This window comes from Eptatretus burgeri, chromosome 10 (genome assembly GCF_056783735.1).
Source record: "Eptatretus burgeri isolate ZD-2024b chromosome 10, Ebu_testis_v1, whole genome shotgun sequence".
Lineage (NCBI taxonomy): Eukaryota > Metazoa > Chordata > Myxini > Myxiniformes > Myxinidae > Eptatretus > Eptatretus burgeri.
This window is the reverse complement of record NC_140970.1, coordinates 34,430,444-34,444,637: the sequence shown is the minus strand read 5'-3', so window position 1 is coordinate 34,444,637 and position 14,194 is coordinate 34,430,444. Positions and strand designations below refer to the sequence as shown.

General features: G+C 46.1%; 1 protein-coding gene across 1 annotated transcript in view; it reads left to right on the top strand.

Annotated features, from left to right (window-relative positions):
- The first annotated feature begins 8,565 nt into the window (after positions 1-8,565).
- The window catches only part of TMEM52 (transmembrane protein 52), a 68,652-nt gene continuing 63,023 nt past the window's right edge, over positions 8,566-14,194 (top strand). The window contains exon 1 of the mRNA XM_085897835.1: positions 8,566-8,679. The gene's annotated coding sequence lies outside the window, so the exon portion shown is untranslated. The remainder of the gene's footprint in view (positions 8,680-14,194) is intronic.

Genomic DNA, 14,194 nt, shown 5'->3' with positions numbered 1-14,194 from the left:
TAAATTAATAAATAAAAAGAACTTTTTATTTTCTGAGGTAAATAAAGAATAAATTTCAAAGCAAAATCAATCAAAATGCCAGGAAAGAGACAAAGAGCAGTTGCTTATCGGTGGTTGACTTAAGCCTAAGTCACATTTGCTCTATGGCTCGGATACGGCAGCTGTACCCCCCCTCCTAATTGACAGAAACGTGCGGCGCCCGCAGAGTTTCTGTGGTGGCCTCAGGGTGGCCCTACCCTGTATGGCTGTCTTTTACAGGCCGTAGCGGTCGCCGTGGAATTATTGCACGGAGTTATAACTTTTTTCATTTCTACGTTGGCCGGAGCAATTCGACAAGCCAAGCTGTGACGTAGATGTGTTCCACGTCGACCGTATGTAGGGCGTACGGTGGGCTTGCGTTATTCGTGTGGCTGCCGTAGGCTCTTATCAATGAAAAATGAATTTTGCCAACCCACAAAAAATTACGGCGGCTGCACTATTTCCACGGTCGCCGTAGGGTAGTCCTAAGGCGTCCCTGTGTTCAATGTACGTAGGCCTTGTGGTCTGTGTGACTACCTGCGTGCAACGCAGGGTCGACGCACGGTTCCCCTATGTTCGCCGTGCATCCTCCGTACACCCTCCGTGGCAGTCTGCGTCGACCGTGCGTCCACCGTGCGCTACCGCTAGAGATCGGAGTACAGGTGTTTGCCTATACAGTGGTGCCCCCAGAATCCCAATTTAATTCGTTCCAGGAGGCTGTTCGGATTGCAAAAAGTTTGGATTCCAAAACTATTTTCCCAATAAGAAATAATGGAAAGTGAATTAATCCGTTCCTGGACCCCAAGAAAACCCACTTTTAAGACACTTTCAACTGAAATTCCCCATGTTTAAGGTAAAATAAGATGGGTAAATGACCTTCGGTGGCGGTGTATTGTATGTAAACTTGTACAATCACCACATCCAAAGGTCCACACAGGCTCGAGCTCCGTCCTGGGTTCCGATCGCTCTCGCAATCTGCGAGTGCGCTGCCCCCAGGGCAGCTCATCAAACATGATGCCCCCAGAACCACAATCACTTTCATCAAATGCATCGGGCTGAGGTAATCATGGATATTCCAAATTACAACCAGTTTTTCTGTGAAATTAAATCCTTGCCCGACAGTCCGTCACACCATGTGATCGGATTGCTTTTTTGTTATTAATTAAAACACAAGATGAGTAAAAAAAACAAACAAACAGCACAAATCAAGGTGAAAACACAAGGTAAAGTAGCGATCGACACACGAGCGATGCTTTCACGAGGACTTCCACCGACGAACTGAATGAACAAAGCGTGAAGATGCGGGTCGAACAGGCGGGGGAGACGCACGTGAACAAACATGAACGCCACGTTGTGTTCGGTTTTTGAAAATGTGTTCGGTTTTTAGGGCAAAATTTTCTCAAAAATTGTTCTGATTCCAATTTGTTCAAACAATGGGGCGTTCGGATTCTGGGGGCACCATGGTACTCCGAACTGGTATATTCAGTTATATATATTATAGTTATAGTATATTCAGTAATATATATATTATAGTTATAGTATATTCAGTTATATATATTATAGTTATAGTATATTCAGTTATATATATTATAGTTATAGTATATACACATACTGGTATATTCCGAACTGTTATATTTTTATTTCAGTAAAAAAAAACATTGGTGTGTATATATATGTATATATGTATATATGTATATATGTATATATGTATATATGTATATATGTATATATGTATATATGTATATATGTATATATGTATATATATATATATATATATACCCACTCGTTACCGTCCATCTGGCTGCACGTTTGCCTTAGGGCCCCCTCCTGCGGTCGTCTTGCGGGCACCTTGAGACGACCTTGCGTCTACCTTTAATTCTATGGCCGTCGCAGGGACACCCTTAGGTCACCGTGCGACATCAAATCGAAGACCGTATGGCACCCCCACGTTTTCAGTCTCCACAATTTCTAAATACGCCGTGCGGCTCCCCAAAAAATAAAAAACGTATGTGACTGCTACATTGTGTGACAGTGGAAATACTGTAGCCGCCCTATAATTGCTAGTGGCCGTAGATTTTGTAGACCTTACGGCCGCTGTGCCAAATGTGACTTAGGCCTTACTTACAGCGAAACACAGACATGGGTACCCAACATATCATTCGGGGCGGGGGGGGGGGGAGGAAGAATCGTCTCTCTCACCAGAAAGTCGTCGTCCGTGAAGTGAAAACGTCCTGAAATGTGTGCGTGCGTGTCACGTCCGTTGCCAGCACCCAGCCTTGCCGTGCACCCTCTTGCGAACAGCCCCTAACGCCAGTCGATGTCTGGAGGGCACCGAGACCGTCCGTCACGGGTTTAGACCCTGGTGTTGTTGGTGACCGACCCGTGCCTCACTTGGTGGCGCTGCTCACACCCCCACGTGCACCACACGCTCGCTTCCTTCTCCTCTTTAGTGTGCTTACACCCGCTTCTTGCTCGCTTCTCAAGCTTACTTCTCGTTCTCTTCTCCCTCCCTGGCTTTCTTTCGCCCCCGCTTTCCTCTCTCCTCAGAACGGACCTCCAATCATTTTATATCCTCGGCGGGTGCAGTCCGCCCCAAGCTCACCCCGCCCCACTTGTGCACGGTTACTATGATGACCCGTGCGCTCTCAAAAAAAGGCGAGCGTCGGAGCTCGCGAAAGAATGTTGCTGAGGAAGAATGAGGGTGGCTTCAGTGCTCATGAAAGAAATATGTGTAAACCTGTCTGTCTTTAAAAAAAAAACCTTCCCGTAAGAGAGGGGATCTATTCTTTGCCCTTCTCAACGCATCACTTTTAAGATCCCACCAGACATGGGGATGGGGCTAATCTGAACATGCATTTCAGGAAATAACTGTTTGAGGACGTGGGTGTGTGGATGCCTTAATCAGACCGGATTCTGAAATCCGTAACTATAATATATATATATATATATATATATATATATATATATATATATATATATATATATATATATTTATTTTGTGGGCCGGAGGTCGGTGGGGAAAGTTTCATCGATTCCCACCGGACTATCCAGAATTGTAGACCGTCGCTCTCGGATAACTCCGTGAGTCGGCGGGTCGCTGAACCGACCGTGGACGCCAATATCTCAACCGCCTAGCGTGGGGTCTTATTGTCTAGAACCAATTTACCTAATTAACTACGCAATTTCGACTACCGGGAAACCACGCCCTCGGCACGTCTTGCTCGAACCGGGTCACCCTTCCGACTGCGGTGGAGTTCCAACTACCGATTACCAACTCCAGTTCGGGTGCAGTCGAACGGAACTGCCAAAGCCGTGCCGGCTAGGATGAACGGATTATCGGCTATAAAACCCGCCTAAACTCAGATCCGAACCATGCTGGACCAATGCAAGAAAGGACGGAAACGAACTGGGAACATTTCTACAATTGTTTTATTCACAAATAAAAAAGACACAGGGCAAGACTTATCGCAGATATGCAAGCAAGAATTTACAATGATGGAAAACACTTTACAGTTCTACTTATAAGACGGGCCCGCACACTCAGCCGATTTATTGAAAGATCCCCGCAGCCAGAGAGGGAGAGACGAGCTGGGGGTCACAGTTCACGTGGGTACCTGCACGTTGAAGGGAAGGAGTGCTCGTGGTACGGAACCTGCTATTGGTCATGCGGCTCGGCCCACAGCCACACACGTGGGGCTCGTGCCCGTGGAGGAAACCGAGCGTGGCAGGCAGAGTCCCAGGGCGGAGATCAGGGTCGCGGACGGGACCCAAGAAAACTCCACGAACGCCAGCAAAATGTAGAGCGCACACCAACCAACGTGCTCCTCCAAAAGAACTCTCGTTCCTCCTCCAAGAGACTTACTCAGAACCAACGACTGAACCCCCTCAGAACTCTTGAGACTCCTCTCCACAGAATTCCTCTAGCACCGAGGATGGTGTCGTCTTTTTATGGACCTCTCCGAACGGGGCGGGGGCTCGGTGAAACAGACGTCACCGTCCGCTATGATTCAACAGGGCTCCCATGGGTCTGCCCTTTTCTGGGCGGGGCACCGGCGAGGCCCGCCCACTCCACATGTGTGGGCTCGACAAGAAAGAATTGGAGTGCTTGGAGAAGCCGAATAGCAACTGCGGACTGGACGTTTTTCCCCGTATGCTGTGGCCAGCGAGGTGACTGTTGCAAGCGCTGGCAGGTACCGTGGTTGGTTGTTGATTTGTCTGTTGGAGGATCGTTGGATGGTTTGTTGGATGGTTGTTCGATGTAATAACCTACCTAAAAGGACATCGCAATGCACACCTTTGATTCTCCCACCAGACTAAAGGAAGAGACCTGTCTCGTATGTACTTAACGGAATAACTGACTCTTGGGACATCTGTAAGTTTGAATGTATATGGTTTCCAGATCCATAACAATGTATATATATATATATATATATATATATATATATATATATATATATATATATATATATATAAAGCCTGGTGTTGGCGCAGTGGTTAGGGCAGCGGCTTGGGATCTAAAAGGTCCTGAGTTCAAGCCCCGTTGGGCCACTGAATTAATACACCAGGAGGTTGACTCAGCCTGTCATCCTTCCGAGGTCGGCAAAGTGAGTACCAGTGTACTGGGCCGGTGTATACCCCGGTTAAAATAGGTGTACCATATACCTGTGTCGTAAGAGGCGACCAGGGTTGCGTCAGGAAGGGCATCCGGCGTATGTGTGCTAAACATGTGCTAAATCAGTATGCGGATCATACGGATGATCCGCTGTGGCGACCCCTACGGGAGCAGCCGAAAGAAGAAGAAGATGTGTATATATATATATATATATATATATATATATATATATATATATATATATATGTATGTATGTATAATATTGTATTCAAAGGCGAGGCTCTTGGAAGAGCTGTGGCACTGAATGGACAAGGTTGCAACAGAGCAAAAGGAACAGCATAAAGAGAGGGGAAAAACACCAAAAGCAGTGCTGATGGACAAATAGAGACACAAACAAACAAGGGTGGTGGAGGGTGGACAAGATCGATACAGAAGCAAACGATCTTACAAGTGGAATTTTGAAGTGAGGAGGGGTTTATGGGAGACTTTGTGTGCTCTGCAGAAACCGGGGGAGGGGGGGGGTACAAAGCACAGAAATTGTGGGTGCAAGAAGGAGTGCATTTCTGGATGGAAGATCAGAATGGGGGTGGTAGAAGATGGGGAAACCACTGACTTATCTTCGATGGTGAAATGATAGGCCCATATACACAGCTTCATTGCAGGTTATTGCATTGATCTTGAAGGCCTTGATTTCCTCAGCATTAAGCTGGCAAGCATGAGCACCAGCCCAGAGGGAAGAGCTGTACTCCATCAAGCTGTGGATGGATAAAGGCCTTCTGGGTGGATAAGCGTACAGGTGGATGAAGGAAGTATTTCTTTTGGAGGAAGATGCTCAGTTGGCTTTGCAGGCCAACTTTGAAATGTTATTTGCCCAAGAAAGATCATGGCTGATCGTGAGACTCAGGAGTTTGAGTGACTGAACGTCCTCAAGAGGATTGTTAAGTTGATGTATGGAAACTAAAAATGGGCAGTGTGGATTGAAGATGTATAAAGACTAGAAACAACTGAGATGAGATTGATAAGATGGATGAACGGATAGTCTCTGAAAAAAGATTCTCCTGGGCGATTAGACACAATCCTGGACAGGTCGCCACTCTGACACTGGATACTCGAATGGCTCAATCATCCCAGCAACCTGGTACTCATTTTGCCGACCTCAGAAGGATGACAGGCTGAGTCAAATCCACTTGGTATTTATTCAATGGCTGAGCAGGATCCTTGGATTCCAAGCCCACCACCTGAACCATTAAGCCAACACCAGGCATACAGTACACAATCATGATACCTTATCTGGCATTCCAATTCCAGATAAGCTAAAAATCAATACTGGTGAAGAAGAACTTCATTGGTATGGTCATGTAAAACGAAGGGCAGGAGATGAAGTTGTGAAAAAGCAATAAAGCTCGTGGCATGTAGAAGGAAGGAATCCGAGAAGACGTCCGAAAATGTCAAGATAGATGTGGAATGTTTGGGTTTGCACAAAATTGATGCAATGGATAGATCCATGTGGAGGAATGCCATTGTTTGACTAACCCCCTGGAAAAGGGGGAATATGGTCATAAAACTGTTGTTGTTGTGGATGAGGATGGAGTTGAATGATCTTTTGAGATGACTCTTGTAAAAAATTTAGAATAGCACCTACTGTCATAATTAGCGGCTTCCGGTTGGGATGGCTGGCTTGGCATCCTAGGGTCCTGAGTTTGAGCCTCATTGGTCGCTGAATTAACACCAGGTGGGGTTGACTCAGCTTGTCATCCTTCTGAGGTCGGCGAAATGAGTACTGTGTACTGGTATAGGAGCGCAGTATCAGTGGCATCGCTGCGCTCCTAACCAATGATGCAACCAGCAGCCACAAGGCTGCACACGAGGGTTTGAGTGTAGGGGCTCAGCACAGCTGTAAACAGTCACTGCGGTGTTTCACATGCAGGTTGAGGTATTTAATGTACGTGCCAGCCATCCATTGGAAGGACGTTAAGCTGGAAGTCCAAACTGCCAGTACTGGGGTATTGGTGGGTATTACCAATCCCACAGTGCTTTTTGTGAAGAGTCGGTGAGTTATCGCCGGTATCCGAAACAGATTCCAACTTCCTGCCAGTTGAGCAACAGACCTCGCCAGACGGTTCCAGAAAGACTTGGGCTCGAACTGTTCCCACTGATCGACCGCACAAGGATATGGTCATAATTGAGACTTTTAAAGAGGAAAAGAAAGAAGAAGACTAATCACAGAAAGGGCTCTTATTGTATTAATTACTAATACTTGTTCAGTTGTCTGAAAATATTATGACCACACACACACGTGTCATCAGGATTTCCAGCTGGAACTACTGTACTTTTTTTTTTCTCTCGTCTTTTGTTCAGAAATGTCGAGTCGATTCTGCAGTCCCTTTTTAAAGAAATGCGAGTCCAATTGTCACACTCGCAAGCTTTGTGTTTAGTTCAATAATGGCTGAAACCTTGAAAAATACAAAAAGGTTTCATCAGTTTTAGAAACCTCTTTAAATAATCTCAGCTTACCAAGTACGTGCGGTCCTCACTTTCCTTCCTTTGTGAAATTAATGTGCCATCTTTTGGGATTGAAAAATATTGCTTTGACTTCAGACCGTTGAACGTTGTGCTATTGCATCATGCTCCTTAATTTCACACGTCATTTGGGGAAGCAGAAGTGGAGAATTAACGAGTTTAGTAACCAATGACGTCATACATAACTGTGCAATAAGAGTGTGGTCCCTTTCACCGACTCGTGGTGACGTCACCACACAGCCAAATTGCCAGGTTCAAATTCAGCAGAAAGCCGTCTTCGTTTGCACACCTGGTATCGAATGATGCTACCAAGGTGTGTCATACCACATCATGTCAAATCACAGGTATGAGTCATCCTCAATACGTATTTAATTTATTTTTCACATTTGAACCTCAATGAAAACTGTCCTGAATGATGTTGGTTTTACAATTATGTGAAATGTGTTCTTCATCGGTGTAGTGATCCAATGTGTTCGTTAATGGTCACCTTCATCCAAGGTGACGTAATTGTGCAATGTCGATAACCTTGTTCCTTTTTTCCAACACTTTAATTGTTTAATTTAACCCCATCATGAATTTTGTATTTTGTTTTTTCAAATGATAAACGTGAGACTCGCATCATGAGTGTTCCTGTGTATGATACCTGCTGATAATCTGGCTAGTTAATTGCCAGTATTCAGTTTGACTTGGGAAGAGATTGTGTTCACTAGAGAATGGTGCATGGAAGGGATTAACACATTGTGGAAGAATCAGACGTGCTGTTCCTGCAGTTAATATTGGTATTGGACTGGCATGTGGAGATGACTTCACAAGGGGAAGAAAAGGGGAACAAAGGTGTGGGGAGATGACTTCACAAGGGGAAGAAAAGGGGAACAAAGGTGTGGAAGGAAGTAAGCATTAAGCCTGGTGTCTACAAGGGCAACAAGGAAGGGGTTATGAGAGAAATGCATATATTCTGACAGGACTGGAGGGGCAGAGGACCAGCAAGGCAAAGGAAGAGGGGGGCAGTGGGAACAGTTGCTAGCTGCGTTGCTCCGTCCCGGGGGTGGGGGGGGGGGCAGGCTCCGTGGACAGGATTCCATCTCTTCCCGGGGTCACGGGGCTTAGGCGGCCTCTTCCTGAGCCTGGTGGGCTCCGTCCGGAAAGATTAATTAGATTTTCTTTGTCCAATCTTTCGCAAATGATTTGATTTCCAAATAAAGTTAGGTTCCAGCCTCCCCATCTTGCTCTTCCACGAGCCTTGACCTTGTATTCAATCGTGTGTGTATGTATATATATATAATATGTATGTCTGGTGTTGCCTTAATGGTTAGGGTGGTGGGCTTTGAATCTTAGGATGCCGAGTTCAAATTCCACTTGGTGGTTTAATTAATACCAGGTGGGGTTGACTCTGCCTATCAATCCTTCTGAGGTCTGCAAAATGAGAGCCAGCATGCTGGTATCCTGTGTCAGAGTGGCGACCCATCCAGGATTGTGCCCAATCGCCAAGGAGACTGCTTCGACAGCACCAACGCTCTGCACAGAGTATGGTATGGATATATATGGTATATATATATATATATATATATATATATATATATATATATATATATATATATATATATATATGTGTATATACATGAAGAAACACTAGCCAGATTTACCCGGCGTTGAGTGGGATGAGAAATGTGAATAAGGCCTCAGTCACATTTGCCACGGCAGCCGTGGGGGTCTTCAAAATCTACGGCCACTCGCAATTATACGGCAGCCGCAGTATTTCCACGGTCACACAATGTAGCAGTCACATATGTTTTTATTTTTCAGAGAGCCGCACGGCATATTTATAAATTGTCGAGACCGAAAACGTGGGGGTGCCGTACGGTCTTTGATTTGATGTCGCACGGTGACCTTAGGGCGTTCCTGCGGCGGCCATATAATTTTCAAGGCAGACGCAAGGTGCCCGCAAGGCAACCGCAATATGACCGCAGGGGGACCCTAAGGCGAACGTGCAGCCAGACGGATGGTAACGAGTGGGTTATTGTATTATTTTTTTTAACCAGTTTTTTTTGTTTCGGCTTGTCGAATTGCTATGGCGAACATAGAAATGAAAAAAGTTATAACTCCGCGTTATAATTCCACGGCGACCTTACGGCCTGTAAAAGATAGCCAAACGTCGTAGGGCCACCCTGAGGCCACCGCAGAAACTCTGCGGCCGCCGCACGTTTCTGTCAATTCAGAGGGTGTACGGCCGCCGTATCCTCGCCGTAGAGCAAATGTGACTTAGGCCTCAGTAATGCTTTGTAACGAAAGGAAATTTGGAGAGTGCATTACCCTCTACCACCAACTCTAGGTGGTGCTACATGGCACACGTTCACATTGTGAACTTACGCCCTCCCCTCCTCCGCCCCCAACACTTCACGTGAGCCCAAAGCCATGTAGCCTGTGTTACCCCCCCCCCCCCGCTCCCCCACTCCACACACAATGTTTTCTTTGTACTCGAGTTTGGAGCTTGTAACTTAAAATATTTGGCCGTGCATGGAATACATACAAAGAGACAGAGAGAAACAGATATTTTTGCCTTTTATACGTATTGATGTAAAGTTCTATTTTCTGTCTGTTTGACCATCGATAAAATAGGCCCCACCGTTAGCAACCCCATCATACTGCATACCGTTGGAATCCTCTTAGCAAATGGATATGCAAGAAATCATTTTCAAACGTACAGGGTGGGGGAAAGACCCCAATTCTCTCTATGTAAATGTGTATCGTATTGCGCTACCCGGTGGAAGGCACCTTTACAAATCATCTTCTTATCTATAATCACAGGCCTCGCGTTAGCTTAATGGTTAAGATGGCTGGCTAAAGATCCTAGGGTCTTGAGTTCAAGCTCCTGTTGCATTAACACCAGGTAGGGCTGACTCAGTCTGCCATCCTTCTGAGGTTGGCAAAATGTTGGCAAAACAATGATGCAGCCAAGCAACCACAGGCTGCATACTAATAAATAAACAAGCGGTCATAGACTGGTACTTATGAAATCGTCAACTTGACCTCTGACCTTGTCTAATAAAAGCTGTCTCTCGAGAAGGTAGCGACGCAAACCAGAAGTTTCTACGATGATTCTGTACCAAACCATCAAAAATCGAATGTTTGACCTCAATGTGACCTTGACCTTTGACCGATTTTGACTAAAATCTAATTAGTACTAGCCATCAGCCTCCTGAATCACGTGGTGTAATTTGATATTGGTAGCTTCTTCCGTTCTCGAGTTATCGTGCCGCCAAACAAACAAACACACAAACACACATACACACATACACACAAACAAACAAACACACAAACAGATGACGGAACTCATCAATAAGATTTCGTAAGTAATAAATAATCTTTATCGCCAGCTCAATTCTGGCACCCAACAACCAGACACGAAATGTTGTCTACCCAGAGGCACTGCAGTAGCCATTATTGTGTAGTAAACTAGTATTGCCTTATTGTATCGTATTATTGCCTGTTATTTTATATTAAATATTATATTAATCATTGCATTATTATTATAATTATAATGATAGTATTGCCTGCTAAACGATATGTGATGAATTCATTGGACTTGTACATAGTAACTGGCTCTCTTTTTCTAAAGTCTAATTTTTTTTCTGTACAAGGTGCGGGTACCTCCGCTCGTATTACATATCATTGATGTCCAATTTAAGAATAGACACATCCTGGCCAGGCAGTGACAAAACAGACATGCACATGGGATTCTCAGCCTGGTTTACCAAATGTGGGAACACTACTCAAACTACTTTCTGTACCTGCGCATCCCTTGTCAGCTGGATTTGTATCAGGTTGAGTGAGGTAACAGTTTATGAGTAACACAAGTAAATATTCTGCGGAAAATGAGGCAGGTCTGCAAGCAGACTCAGAAAGAAAGGGTAAAGTATGAATGGTACACAGGGAGAGGCCATTTAGTCTGTCATGCCAATATATTGTTACGGATTTCAGAATCCGGTCTGATGAATGCATCCACACATCGAGGTCCTCAGACAGTTATTTCCTTAAATGCATGTTCAGATTAGCCCCATCCCCATGTCTAATGGGATCTTAAATGTGATGTGTTGAGAAGGGCAAAGGATAGATCCCCTCTCTTATGGGAAGCTTTTTTTCTTTACGACAGATACGTTTACACGCATTTCTTTCACGAGCTCCGACGCCCGCCTTTTCGAGAGCGCACGGATCGTCATGGTAACTGTGCGCCAGTGGGGCAGGGTGAGCTTGGGGCGGTCTGCACCCGCGGAGACGGCCCGGATATATAAAACGAACAGGAGGGAGGTATGTTCTGAGAGGAGGAAAGCGGGGGCGAAAGAAAGCCAGGGAGGGAGAAGTAAGCTTGAGAAGTGAGCAAGAAGTGGGTGTAAGCACACAAAAGAGGAGAAGGAAGCGAGTGTGTGGTGCACGTGCGGGTGTCTGACAAGTGCCAACAACGAGACAATTTGTCCTTCGCAAGCTAGTGTGTGGTGCGCGTGTGGGTGTCTGACCAGCGCCAACAATGAGACAATTCGTCCTTCCCAGTGCTTGGGCAAGTGAGCGTGTGGTGCGTGTGTGGGTGTGAGCAGCACTGCCAACAAGTGAGGCATGGGTTGGTCACCAACAACACCAGGGTCTAAACCCACGACAGACGATCTCGGTGCCCTCCAGACTTCGACTGGTGTTCAAGGCTGTTCGCGAGAGGGTGCACGGCAAAGCTGGGTGCTGGCGACGGACGTGACACGCACGCACGCATTTCAGGACGTTTTCACTTCACGGACGACTACTTTCTGGTGAGCGAGACGATTCTTCCCCCCCTCCTCCCCCTGAATGATCTGTTGGGTACCCAATACCCATGTCTGTGTTTATTTGTAAGTAAGTCAACCCCTGATAAGCATCAGCTCTTTGTCTCTTTCCTGGCATTTTGATTGGTTTTGCTTTGAAATTTATTCTTTATTTACCTCAGAAAAAGCCTGGTGTTGGCTTAGTGGTTAGGGTGGTGGCTTGGGATCCAAGGGTCCTGAGTTCAAGCCCCGTTGGCTGCTGAATTAACACCAGGGGGTTGACTCAGCCTGTCATCCTTCCGAGGTCGGCGAAATGAGTGCCAGTGTACTGGTCCCGGTGTATGCCCCAGTTAGAATAGGTGTACCATATCCCTGTGTGTCATAAGAGGCGACCAGGGTTGGCGTCAGGAAGGGCATCTGGCCATAAAACATTGCCTCAAGAAAAAGCCAAACCCCTACACAGCAGGGAAAAATAGCTGTAAAAACGGTCATTTTTATTTACCTCAGAAAATAAAAAATCCTTTTTATTTATTTATTTTATTATTAATAAATCATTTGTCGATTTCCAACCTGTCCGTGTTTGTCCTTTCCTTCCACTGGTCTAGCATTGTCCAAACCGAGATAGACTGGGAGGCATTACCACAGATTTGACCAAACATAGTCGGCACGCACCAGCGGTTAAAACGCTCGGCCACCCTAATTGAAATCTAATCGAGATATCATTGGTGCTTTGCTGAGGGCGCGCTCCCCGCTCAGGTAACCACGTGACCTCTAGTTAAACGGCATAATTAGACGGTGGACACTGGAACTCGTGGTTAGCTGGGTGGCGTTCGTGGTTCTAAAACAACCCACCGTGCCACAACGTTAATTGTGAGCGGTGGCCCCAGGTCCGGCTCTACCGGGGACAACCGGGGATTAATCCCCCGGAGTGACAAGCTGGTGTCTCGGTACTCGTGGCCGCAACATTATTTACATCCTATCAGCTTGAGTGACATTTATGTTTGCGTGGTCTGTCGTCCTGTAGTGGGTGCGTTCATGTTTTAAGCCAGTGCTTTTCAACCTTTTTGTTATGTTTTTTTTTCCACGGCTCATTTTCGAGTTTACTCGATCATCGTGCCACACTGAACCAAATTTTACCATGTCGATGATAGTAATTAAAATGAAGTTTAATTATGAAATAAAATCCTAATGAACATTCAGCGGATAAAGGCGATTGTAAACTTAATATTTTTCAAAACTTTTCTCAAATATGTCATTCAAGATCACAGGCCAATCAAATAATTCTTCAAAACTGTTCCCAGAAACAATCAAGTGAGATATTGAAGGCCTGACGGACTATTTGGCATGAGTGAGAAACTTGTGGTTGTCTTGAGGAACAGAGGTGCTTAATCTTTGGCAAATGAAGTGAAACGATTACAAACCCAGTCGTGCTGCTCCATTGATGTTCTTTGACTCTTATTACGGAAGTATCATGGTCACGGGGCGGTCAGGTCAGGTCAGGTATGGGAGCATGTGCCAGAACAGCACGTCGCTGCGTCCACTTTCCGCCGGTACTCCAGGGGCCTCCGTCTGGCCATCCCCCAGGCAGATGCCAGGCCCATCCCCATCTCCTTGAGATGATGGTCAACCTGTTGCAACCATGAGGCACGTGGTCGAGCCACTGGCCTCCTCCACTCATGAGACTCCCTCGCTGAGAGAATCTGGTGAGCAGGATCAGAGTCAGGAAAACGAGCCACATGTCCATACAGCCGCAACTGACGCTCACGGACTATGCAGGTAACAAATCTCATCCGAGTCTCTCTCAGCAACCGCTCGTTGGACACAAAATCCGACCAGCGATAGCCAAGGATTCTCCGAAGAGACCTAGTACCAAAGGAATTAAGTCTCCGTCTCAGATCCTTGGTCAGAGTCCAAGTCTCGCACCCATAGAGCAAGACTGGAAGTACCAAGGACCTGAAGACTCGGACTTTCGTCCTCCCGCACAGGTACCGGCAGCGCCACACCCCATGATCCAGTGAATCCATGACTCCCCAGGCCCGACCCAGACGTCTATTGACCTCTGACTCGCAGCCAGCAGAGACATGAATATCACTGCCAAGGTAAGTGAATCTCTCCACGACCTCAACATCCTCACCACAAACAGACACAGACAGGACAGCAGCATCCAAGATGTCACCGAAAGCCTGGATCTTAGTTTTGACCCAAGAAACCCGTAATCCCAACGGCTCCGACTCCTCATTCAGCACCTCGAGGGCCCCCA